Source organism: Syngnathus scovelli, unplaced genomic scaffold (assembly GCF_024217435.2).
Source record: "Syngnathus scovelli strain Florida unplaced genomic scaffold, RoL_Ssco_1.2 HiC_scaffold_90, whole genome shotgun sequence".
NCBI lineage: Eukaryota > Metazoa > Chordata > Actinopteri > Syngnathiformes > Syngnathidae > Syngnathus > Syngnathus scovelli.
Genome location: NW_026061675.1, coordinates 1 through 10,000, shown reverse-complemented (window position 1 = coordinate 10,000; position 10,000 = coordinate 1).

The following is a 10,000-nucleotide window of genomic DNA, read 5'->3' as shown; positions in this document are numbered from 1 at the left end:
GGTGTGCGCCGCCGTTCCCCAAGCACCCTCCGGGACGAAGCCGGAGCCAGAGAATAGCAGCGGTGGTGCGTAAAAGCTGCGGCCGGGCCTCGCGGAAGGTCCCCGGGCGGCGAGCTGCGGAGCCCCGGCCTCCAGCTTCCACCAGGTAATAGGACCGGGCGCGCGTAAAAGCTGCGGCCGGGCCTCGCGGAAGGTCCTCGGGCATCCAGCGAGATCACACGGCCCCCACCGGAGGCGGCTAGCGCCTCCGTAGAGTAGTACCGGCCCGTGGAAGCGGCCGCCCGTCAGCCTGCGTTGCCGCTGGTCGAAAAATGCACTAAGTGCCAAACCCCATTCATTTACAACGGCGTGTCCGCCAGAGGGCGCACTTCCCCCGGCGGACCAGCCGGCGGGGCTCGTTAGAGAGTGTATCCGCCTGGCAGTGCCTCCTGGACGGCCTGTATTCCGGACCGCGACCGCTAACTTACGGGAGCCTAAACGGCCCGCGGACCAGCCGGCGGGTCCTCCGTGAAAGCCTATCCGCCTGGCGGTGCCTCCTGGCCGGCCTGGATTCCGGACCGCGACCGCTCACTCGCGGGACCCTAAACGGCCCGCGGACCAGCCGGCGGGTCCTCCGTGAAAGCCTATCCGCCTGGCGGTGCCTCCTGGCCGGCCTGGATTCCGGACCGCCACCGCTCACTCGCGGGACCCTAAACGGCCCGCGGACCAGCCGGCGGCTCCTCCGTGAAAGCCTATCCGCCTGGCGGTGCCTCCTGGCCGGCCTGGATTCCGGACCGCCACCGCTCACTCGCGGGACCCTAATCGGCCCGCGGACCAGCCGGCGGATCCTCCGTGAAAGCCTATCCGCCTTCGCCGGTTCCCCGGCCGGCCACGGGTGGCGAGAATCCGGCCTCCTCGCCCGGAGCGCGCTTCGACTTGGGCGAAAAATGCACCAAGTGCCAAACCCCATTCATTTACAACGGCGTGTCCGCCAGAGGGCGCACTTCCTCCGGCCGGCGGGGCTCGTTAGAGAGCGCGTCCGCCTTGGCCGGTTCCCCGGCCGGCCACGGGTGGCGAGAATCCGGCCTCCTCGCCCGGAGCGCGCTTCGACTTGGGCGAAAAATGCACTAAGTGCCAAACCCCATTCATTTACAACGGCGTGTCCGCCAGAGGGCGCACTTCCTCCGGCCGGCGGGGCTCGTTAGAGAGCGCGTCCGCTTTCGCCGGTTCCCCGGTCGGCCGCGAACGGCGAAAAGCCGGCCTCTTCCCCCGGAGCCCGGTGGGCGAATTTTTTTTTTTTTTTTTTTTTCAAAGTGCCAACGGCTCTCGCGCCGCGCTGCGTCCGCCTTCGCCGGTTCCCCGGTCGGCCCGAACGAGCGAAAATTCGGCCTCTTGCCCCGGAGCCCGGTCGGCGAATTATTTATTTATTTATTTATTTATTTTTCCAAAGTGCCAACGGCTCTCGCGCCGCGATGCGTCCGCCTTCGCCGGTTCCCCGGTCGGCCACGAACGGCCAAAAATCGGCCTCTCCCCCCGGAGCCCGGTCGGCGAATTATTATTTATTTATTTATTTATTTATTTATTTTTCCAAAGTGCCAACGGCTCTCGCGCCGCGATGCGTCCGCCTTCGCCGGTTCCCCGGTCGGCCACGAAGTATTGCGCATGATTATACGCGATGTTAATATTTATTTAATTATTAAATAAATACATACATGTGTTTATTAATGATATACGCGATGTTAATATTTATTTAATTATTACCTATATTATGAATAAACTAACGGTGATTTTACACGATTTGACTACATACGTGACCGTGATATAGTGCCGAGGGCTCCCGCGCCGTCACGCGTCCGCCTTGGCACGGGTCGCCCGCGGCAGCGAGCGTTCGGCTCGCGGGGGTCCGCGGGGTGTTATTAGGGAGTGCGGCAGCCGTGCCGAGGCTCCGGCCGGCCGCCGGAAGTCCCGCGGGGGAGCGTCGGAGCTCCGCGAGGCCGGCCGGGGAGCCTCTTAGTCATCGCCCGCGCTCGCGGTGGTCCCGGTCGCTTAAAGTGCCACGGGAGGCGTAGCGATGCGAGTGAGTGTGCGCAAAGTGCGAGAGGCGGTGCATTTACGCGCCGTGTCCGCGAGAGGGAGGCAATTCCCCGTTGCGACCTCCGGGAGATCAGCGGGCCGCCGAAAAGGCTCGGCCGGGGTGCCTGGAGCCTCCTCGGGCGTCGAGTTAGGAGGGGGGCGCGCGGAGAACCGGCTGGATGTCCCCTGGAAGCTCAGCGGGCCGTGGGAAAGGCTTGGCCGGGGTGCCGGAAGCCTCGGCCGGCTTAAAAGTGAGGAGGAAAGCGCGCGGAGAACCGGCCGGAGGTCCCCTGGAAGCTCAGCGGGCCGTGGAGAAAGCTTAGCCGGGGTGCCTGGAGCCTCGGCCGGCTTAAAATGTGAGGAGGAAAGCGCGCGGAGAACCGGCCGGAGGTCCCCTGGAAGCTCAGCGGGACGTGGGAAACGCTTGGCCGGGGTGCCGGAAGCCTCGGCCGGCTTAAAAGTGAGGAGGAAAGCGCGCGGAGAACCGGCCGGAGGTCCCCTGGAAGCTCAGCGGGCCGTGGGAAACGCTTGGCCGGGGTGCCGGGAGCCTCGGCCGGCTTAAAACGTGAGGAGGAAAGCACCGGGAGAACCGGCTGGAGGTCTTCTGGAAGCTCAGCGGGCCGCCGAAAACGCGTAGCCGAGGTGCCGGGAGCCTCCTCGGGCGTCAAAAGTGAGGAGCGACGCACCCCCGAGAACCGCCCGGGTCCTCCAGCCACCGTTGAAAAAGACGTCGAGTCAGGCTACCTTAAGAGAGTCACAGTTACTCCCGCCGTTTACCCGCGCGGAGCGTCATCGCCTCCGCGAACCGTCAAAAATAAATAAATTCATAAATAAATAAATGTCAAGTGAGCCTACCTTAAGAGAGTCACAGTTACTCCCGCCGTTTACCCGCGCGGAGCGTCATCGCCTCCGCGAACCGTCAAAAATAAATAAATACATAAATAAATAGATGTCAAGTGAGCCTACCTTAAGAGAGTCACAGTTACTCCCGCCGTTTACCCGCGCGGAGCGTCATCGCCTCCGCGAACCGTCAAAAATAAATAAATACATAAATAAATAGATGTCAAGTGAGCCTACCTTAAGAGAGTCACAGTTACTCCCGCCGTTTACCCGCGCGGAGCGTCATCGCCTCCGCGAACCGTCAAAAATAAATAAATACATAAATAAATAGATGTCAAGTGAGCCTACCTTAAGAGAGTCACAGTTACTCCCGCCGTTTACCCGCGCGGAGCGTCATCGCCTCCGCGAACCGTCAAAAATAAATAAATACATAAATAAATAGATGTCAAGTGAGCCTACCTTAAGAGAGTCACAGTTACTCCCGCCGTTTACCCGCGCGGAGCGTCATCGCCTCCGCGAACCGTCAAAAATAAATAAATACATAAATAAATAGATGTCAAGTGAGCCTACCTTAAGAGAGTCACAGTTACTCCCGCCGTTTACCCGCGCGGAGCGTCATCGCCTCCGCGAACCGTCAAAAATAAATAAATACATAAATAAATAGATGTCAAGTGAGCCTACCTTAAGAGAGTCACAGTTACTCCCGCCGTTTACCCGCGCGGAGCGTCATCGCCTCCGCGAACCGTCAAAAATAAATAAATACATAAATAAATAGATGTCAAGTGAGCCTACCTTAAGAGAGTCACAGTTACTCCCGCCGTTTACCCGCGCGGAGCGTCATCGCCTCCGCGAACCGTCAAAAATAAATAAATACATGAATAAATAGTCAAGTGAGCCTACCTTAAGAGAGTCGTAGTTACTCCCGCCGTTCGGCCGCTTAAAGTGCCACGGGAGGCGTAGCAATGCGAGTGAGTGTGCGCCAAGTGCGAGAGGCGGTGTATTTACTCGCCGTGTCCGCGAGAGGGAGGTAACTCCCCGTTGCGACCTCCGGGAGAGCAACGGGCCGCCGAAAACGCTCAGCCGAGGTGCTGGAAGCCTCGGCCGGCTCTCAAAGCGAGGCGCGAGGCACCGGGAGAACCGGCTGGAGGTACCCTGGAAGCTCAGCGGGCCGTGGGAAACGCTCAGCCGAGGTGCTGGAAGCCTCGGCCGGCTCACAAAGCGAGGCGCGAGGCACCGGGAGAACCGGCTGGAGGTCCCCTGGAAGCTCAGCGGGCCGTGGGAAACGCTCAGCCGAGGTGCTGGAAGCCTCGGCCGGCTCACAAAGCGAGGCGCGAGGCACCGGGAGAACCGGCCGGAGGTCCCCTGGAAGCTCAGCGGGCCGTGGAGAAAGCTTAGCCGGGGTGCCGGAAGCCTCGGCCGGCTTAAAATGTGAGGAGGAAACCGGCTGGACGTCTTCTGGAAGATCAGCGGGCCGTGGAAAATGCTAAGCCGAGGTGCTGGTTGTCGAATAAGGCTCCGCCATCTCGTAGAAGGTGCTAATAAAGTTCATATCCGCTCGGCTGGAGGTAATTGGCCCGCGGACCGGCCGGCGGGACCTCCGTGACAGCCTACCCGCCTGGCGGTGCCTCCTGGCCGGCGTGCATTCCGGGCCGCGACCGCTAACTTACGGGACCATAAATGGCCCGCGGACCAGCTGGCGGGACCTCCGTGACCGCCTATCCGCCTGGCGGTGCCTCCTGGCCGGCCTGGATTCCGGACCGCGACCGCTCACTCGCGGGACCCTAAATGGCCCGCGGACCAGCCGGCGGGACCTCCGTGACAGCCTATCCGCCTCCCGGTGGCTGCTGGCCGGCGCGGATTCCGGGCCGCGACCGCTAACTTACGGGACCCCAATTGGCCCGCGGACCAGCCGGCGGGACCCCCGTGACCGCCTATCCGCCTTGGCCGGTTCCCCGGCCGGCCACGGATGGCGAGAATCCGGCCTCCTCGCCCGGAGCGCTCGTCGGCTTCGGCGAAAAATGCACTAAGTGCCAAACCCCATTCATTTACAATGGCGTGTCCGCCAGAGGGCGCAGTTCCCCCCGCGGACCGGCCGGCGGGACCTCCGTGACAGCCTATCCGCCTGGCGGTGGCTGCGGGCCGGCGCGGATTCCGGGCCGCGACCGCTAACTTACGGGACCCCGATTGGCCCGCGGACCAGCCGGCGGGACCTCCGTGACCGCCTATCCGCCTGCGCTGGTTCCCCGGCCGGCGCGAATTCCGGGCCGCGACCGCTAACTTACGGGACCCCGATTGGCCCGCGGACCAGCCGGCGGGACCTCCGTGACCGCCTATCCGCCTGCGCTGGTTCCCCGGCCGGCGCGAATTCCGGGCCGCGACCGCTAACTTACGGGACCCCGATTGGCCCGCGGACCAGCCGGCGGGACCTCCGTGACCGCCTATCCGCCTGCGCTGGTTCCCCGGCCGGCGCGAATTCCGGGCCGCGACCGCTAACTTACGGGACCCCGATTGGCCCGCGGACCAGCCGGCGGGACCTCCGTGACCGCCTATCCGCCTGCGCTGGTTCCCCGGCCGGCGCGAATTCCGGGCCGCGACCGCTAACTTACGGGACCCCGATTGGCCCGCGGACCAGCCGGCGGGACCTCCGTGACCGCCTATCCGCCTGCGCTGGTTCCCCGGCCGGCGCGAATTCCGGGCCGCGACCGCTAACTTACGGGACCCCGATTGGCCCGCGGACCAGCCGGCGGGACCTCCGTGACCGCCTATCCGCCTGCGCTGGTTCCCCGGCCGGCGCGAATTCCGGGCCGCGACCGCTAACTTACGGGACCCCAATTGGCCCGCGGACCAGCCGGCGGGACCTCCGTGACCGCCTATCCGCCTCCGCTGGTTCCCCGCTCGGCGTGGATTCCGGACCGCGACCGCTAAATTACGGGACCCAAATTGGCCCGCGGACCAGCCGGCGGGACCTCCGTGACCGCCTATCCGCCTTCGCTGGTTCCCCGGTCGGCCACAGATGACGAATATTCGGCCTCTCGCTCTGGAAGTCCTGCCGACTTAGCCGAAAATTTTCTAAGTGCCATCGGCTCTCGCTCGGAAAAGTGTCCGCCTCGTCTGGTTCCCCAGCTCGGCCTCAGAATTCGAAAATTCGGCCTCTCTGAGGTACCAGGGGTAGGCTTTATGTACTTGGTCCCCCCAGTTAGTGTACTCATCACTTTACCCCCCTTTCGCAAAATATAGTCGGCACGTATGTGCAGAACTGTTTATTTTCATTTTAAAAATTTTCTAAGTGCCAGCGGAAGCTGTCACACGAACTGTCCGAGCTACCACGGTGCCCATCCCGGGCAGTGACGGCAAAAGGCCGATGTGTGTTTGATGGAAGTCTGAATAATTTCTAAGTGCCAACGGCTCAACCGCCGTAAAGTGTCCGCCTCGGCTGGTTCTCCCGGTCGGCCCGAACGAGCGAAAATTCGGCCTCTTCCCCTGGAGGTCCGGAACATTTTGGCGAATATTTTCAAAGTGCCAACGGCTGTTCCGCCGTAACGTGTCCGACCCGGCTGGTTCCTCCGGTCGGCCCGAACGAGCGAAAATTCGGCCTCTTCCCCTGGAGGTCCGGACGACTTTGGCGAATATTTTCTAAGTGCGAACGGCTGTTGCGCCGTAACGTGTCCGACCCGGCTGGTTCCTCCGGTCGGCCTGAACGAGCGAAAATTCGGCCTCTTCCCCTGGAGGTCCGGACGACTTTGGCGAATATTTTCAAAGTGCCAACGGCTGTTGGGCCGTAAAGTGTCCGACCCGGCTGGTTCCTCCGGTCGGCCCCGAACGAGCGAAAATTCGGCCTCTTCCCCTGGAGGTCCGGAACATTTTGGCGAATATTTTCAAAGTGCCAACGGCTGTTGCGCCGTAACGTGTCCGACCCGGCCGGTTCCTCCGGTCGGCCCGAACGAGCGAAAATTCGGCCTCTTCCCCTGGAGGTCCGGAACATTTTGGCGAATATTTTCAAAGTGCCAACGGCCGTTCCGCCGTAAAGTGTCCGACCCGGCTGGTTCCTCCGGTCGGCCCCGAACGAGCGAAAATTCGGCCTCTTCCCCTGGAGGTCCGGACGACTTTGGCGAATATTTTCAAAGTGCCAACGGCTGTTGGGCCGTAAAGTGTCCGACCCGGCTGGTTCCTCCGGTCGGCCCGAACGAGCGAAAATTCGGCCTCTTAACCCTGGAGGTCCGTTCAAGTTTAACGAATAATTTCTAAGTGCTAACGGCTGTTGCGCCGTAACGTGTCCGACCCGGCCGGTTCCTCCGGTCGGCCCGAACGAGCGAAAATACGGCCTCTTCCCCTGGAGGTCCGGAACATTTTGGCGAATATTTTCAAAGTGCCAACGGCTGTTGCGCCGTAACGTGTCCGACCCGGCTGGTTCCTCCGGTCGGGCCCGAACGAGCGAAAATTCGGCCTCTTCCCCTGGAGGTCCGGAACATTTTGGCGAATATTTTCTAAGTGCCATCGGCTCTTCCGCCGTAAGGTGTCCGACTCGGCCGGTTCCTCCGGTCGGCCCGAACGAGCGAAAATTCGGCCTCTTCCCCTGGAGGTCCTGTCAAGTTTAACGAATATTTTCTAAGTGCCATCGGCTCTTCCGCCGTAAGGTGTCCGACTCGGCCGGTTCCTCCGGTCGGCCTGAACAAGTGAAAATTCGGCCTCTTCCCCTGGAGGTCCGGAACATTTTGGCGAATATTTTCTAAGTGCCATCGGCTCTTCCGCCGTAAGGTGTCCGACTCGGCCGGTTCCTCCGGTCGGCCTGAACGAGCGAAAATTCGGCCTCTTCCCCTGGAGGTCCTGTCAAGTTTAACGAATATTTTCTAAGTGCCATCGGCTCTTCCGCCGTAAAGCGTCCGACTCGGCTGGTTCCCGATGTCGGCCAGAACAAGTGAAATTCGGCCTCTTCCCCTGGAGGTCAGTTGAAGTTTAACGAATATTTTCAAAGTGCCAACGGCTGCTCCGCCGTAAAGCGTCCGACTCGGCTGGTTCCCGATGTCGGCCAGAACAAGTGAAAATTCGGCCTCTTCCCCTGGAGGTCCGTTCAAGATTAACGAATATTTTCTAAGTGCCAACGGCTGCTCCGCCGTAAAGCGTCCGACTCGGCTGGTTCCCGATGTCGGCCAGAATAAGTGGAAATTCGGCCTCTTCCCCTGGAGGTCCGTTCAAGATTAACGAATATTTTCTAAGTGCCAACGGCTCTTGCGCCGAAAAGCGTCCGACTCGGCTGGTTCCCGATGTCGGCCAGAACAAGTGAAAAATCGGCCTCTTCCCCTGGAGGTCAGTTGAAGTTTAACGAATATTTTCTAAGTGCCATCGGCTCTTCCGCCGTAAGGTGTCCGACTCGGCTGGTTCCCGATGTCGGCCAGAAAAAGTGACAATTCGGCCTCTTCCCCTGGAGGTCCTTTGAAGTTTAGCGAATATTTTCTAAGTGCCAACGGCTCTTGCGCCGAAAAGCGTCCGCCTCGGCTGGTTCCCGCGGTCGGACACAAAATGTGTCAATTCGGCCTCTCTGAGGTACCAGGGGTAGGCTTTATGTACTTGGTCCCCCCACTTAGTGTACTCATCACTTTACCCCCCTTTCGCAAAATATAGTCGGCACGTATGTGCAGAACTGTTTATTTTCATTTTAAAAATTGTCTAAGTGCCAGCGGAAGCTGTCAAAACGAACTGTCCGAGCTACCACGGTGCCCATCCCGGGCAGTGACGGCAAAAGGCCGATGTGTGTTTATGGAAGTCTGAATAATTTCTAAGTGCCAACGGCTGCTCCGCCGTAAAGTGTCCGCCTCGGCTGGTTCCCCCGGTCGGCCAGAACAAGTGAAAATTCGGGCCTCTTCCCCTGGAGGTCCGGAACATTTTGGCGAATATTTCCTAAGTGCCAACGGCTGCTCCGCCGTAAAGTGTCCGCCTCGGCCGGTTCACCCGGTCGGCCAGAACAAGTGAAAATTTGGCCTCTTCCCCTGGAGGTCCGGAACATTTTGGCGAATATTTCCTAAGTGCCAACGGCTGCTCCGCCGTAAAGTGTCCGACTCGGCTGGTTCCCCCGGTCGGCCAGAACAAGTGAAAAATCGGCCTCTTCCCCTGGAAGTCCGGCCGACTTAAGGCGAATATTTCCTAAGTGCCAACGGCTGTTCCGCCGTAAAGAGTCCGACTCGGCTGGTTCCCGATATCGGCCAGAACAAGTGAAAATTCGGCCTCTTCCCCTGGAAGTCCGGCCGAGTTAAGGCAAATATTTCCTAAGTGCCAACGGCTGCTCCGCCGTAAAGCGTCCGACTCGGCTGGTTCCCGATGTCGGCCAGAACAAGTGGACATTCGGCCTCTTCCCCTGGAAGTCCGGCCAAGTTTGGCGAATATTTCCTAAGTGCCAACGGCTGCTCCGCCGTAAAGTGTCCGACTCGGCTGGTTCCCGATGTCGGCCAGAACAAGTGAATATTCGGCCTCTTCCCCTGGAGGTCCGGAACATTTTGGCAAATATTTCCTAAGTGCCAACGGCTGCTCCGCCGTAAAGAGTCCGACTCGGCTGGTTCCCGATGTCGGCCAGAACAAGTGAAAATTCGGCCTCTTCCCCTGGAAGTCCGGCCGAGTTCGGCGAATATTTCCTAAGTGCCAACGGCTGTTCCGCCGTAAAGAGTCCGACTCGGCTGGTTCCCGATGTCGGCCAGAACAAGTGAAAATTCGGCCTCTTCCCCTGGAGGTCCGTTCAAGATTAACGAATATTTTCTAAGTGCCAACGGCTCTTGCGCCGAAAAGCGTCCGACTCGGCTGGTTCCCGATGTCGGCCAGAACAAGTGAAAATTCGGCCTCTTCCCCTGGAGGTCCGTTCAAGATTAACGAATATTTTCTAAGTGCCAACGGCTGCTCCGCCGTAAAGCGTCCGCTTCGGCTGGTTCCCGATGTCGGCCAGAACAAGTGAAAATTCGGCCTCTTCCCCTGGAGGTCCGTTCAAGATTAACGAATATTTTCTAAGTGCCAACGGCTCTTGCGCCGAAAAGCGTCCGCCTCGGCTGGTTCCCGATGTCGGCCAGAACAAGTGAAAATTCGGCCTCTTCCCCTGGAGGTCCGTTCACGATTAACGAATATTTTC